Source organism: Triticum dicoccoides, chromosome 1B (assembly GCF_002162155.2).
Source record: "Triticum dicoccoides isolate Atlit2015 ecotype Zavitan chromosome 1B, WEW_v2.0, whole genome shotgun sequence".
NCBI lineage: Eukaryota > Viridiplantae > Streptophyta > Magnoliopsida > Poales > Poaceae > Triticum > Triticum dicoccoides.
This window is the reverse complement of record NC_041381.1, coordinates 226,739,260-226,741,228: the sequence shown is the minus strand read 5'-3', so window position 1 is coordinate 226,741,228 and position 1,969 is coordinate 226,739,260.

Here is a 1,969-nt window from a genome sequence, read left to right as displayed (position 1 = left end):
CTGGCGGCTCAGGGGGGTGGAGGTTGAAGATGAACTGCATGCCCTTGATTTCATATCCAACGGCTGGAAAATCGATTGACCAGAGATGAAAAAGTCAGTCGACTGACGTGTAGCCTCTCCTGATGCTGCTACACGACCAGCTGCCCCGGCTGTCGCACGCGCTATTGCTGCTGCCGCAGCTACTGCTTTTCTGCTACTAGTGCGTTCAGTTTCGACAGTAAAATTCAATTTCGACAACAAAATTCAGTTTCGACGGTTATGTTCAGTTTCGACAGTTAAATTCAGTTTCGAAAGTTAAGTTCAGAGATGAGAGGCTAATGTATTTTATATCTAGCACTTTGTGGTTATGTATTTTACGTTATCTATTGGAGATGCTATTAGAATTCCACTCAGGTTAACGTTGTCTCTCTTGTCCTACTTTAGCCTCGGGGTCGTACAACTCATCGGAGCTGCTCCAACGACAAAACCCTCCATCACAGCGGAGCAGTACCCTGGGCTCCATCTCCAGACGCCTAAGATCTTCTTCCCCTCCCCCGACAGCCAAGTCAGCCGGAGCATCCTCACCGACTAACCTAATCGCGCTGAGATCGACATGGATTCGCCAAAGAGGTTGTACACTTGTTGCATCTCTTTTTTACTCTACATATTATATATATTGTCCACCGAGCACACATAGTAACATGAAATACGATTATTTTGTCCTACTATATGACAAGCAGTGAGGTACCAGGCAACTTAGCTATCTGTGATGGACTCTCTTGAATGCCATCATTATTTATCTCTACGCATTTGAGTTGTGCATTTTTCGATGGGCATGGGAGTTGAGCTAGTACGGTAGTGGCCTGGGTCCAAAGTAATAGAAGTAGAAAAAACATTTTTTAGTGTAGGCTTTTCCTTGCTCAAGCCTGCCTACTACAATCGCCAGTGCTTAAAAGGAAAAGTGAAGGAAAAACATAGGGATTGGAAAGTTTCCTATGGTACTACTATTCATGAATTCGGTTCAAAGGAATGGAGCAAAGGAAAACGGTAGGATTTGTTCCTTTAGTGTCTCCTTGAAACAAAAACCATAGGGATTTTAATTTCCACTTGTCCTCCTTTTCAAATTCCTATTCATGAAGCACAAGACTAAGAGATAGTAGCATAATAGCATTATAACCGTACATTTTCTTGTGGTTTGACTTAATCTCCCCATGCTTCTTTGCATCCTGTGATCTTCCAATTCTTGTGAATCAAACACCCAGATTGGCAGAAATCCTATGTTTTTAAATTCTCTGTTTTGCACGTGCATTCCTATCCTATTCCCATATATTTCCTATCCATGCATTGTTAGAATCCTCAAATTCAAACAAACCATTACACAATTACTTCTGTTACAGATATGTGTCAAACAAAACCTTGTGTGGTTTGTCCTGCTCCTTCGGCGCTGTGTTCCACCCTAGCTCAGCTGCTCCAACAACGGAAGGGTTCACCATAGCAGGGATCCGCTCTCTAGACTGTCTTTTGCCGCCTCAAATCTTCTTCCCCGCCGCCGGGAGCCACGACAACTGCATAGCATCATCAACTGAGCAGATGACCTTGAGGACTACACGGGTCCGCAAGAGAGGTCGCACTCTTCCGTGTCTGCTTGGGTTATGCATCGCTTAATATGATGACATGCTACTTTATCGTCGTGTTCACCTATTAGACTCCGAGTTAGGTCCAAACTAATGCTAAAACTTTAGTTTTTAAATGGTTGTGGGGTACATATTGTGGCAGTAATCAGTACTATCTGTCTACTATCCTGTTAATCTCGGGTGTCTACTATGAGTTTCATGTTGGGTGCAAACAAACATTAAAGGAGCCATTATCTGTATTTTTTAACTAAAGCTATTATCTTCCTGCTATCATTGGTTTTGGGTCTATCCACAGTTTGCTACCATCACTCTGGATCTGTGCATGCACTCCTTACATGATCTCACTATGTTCTATT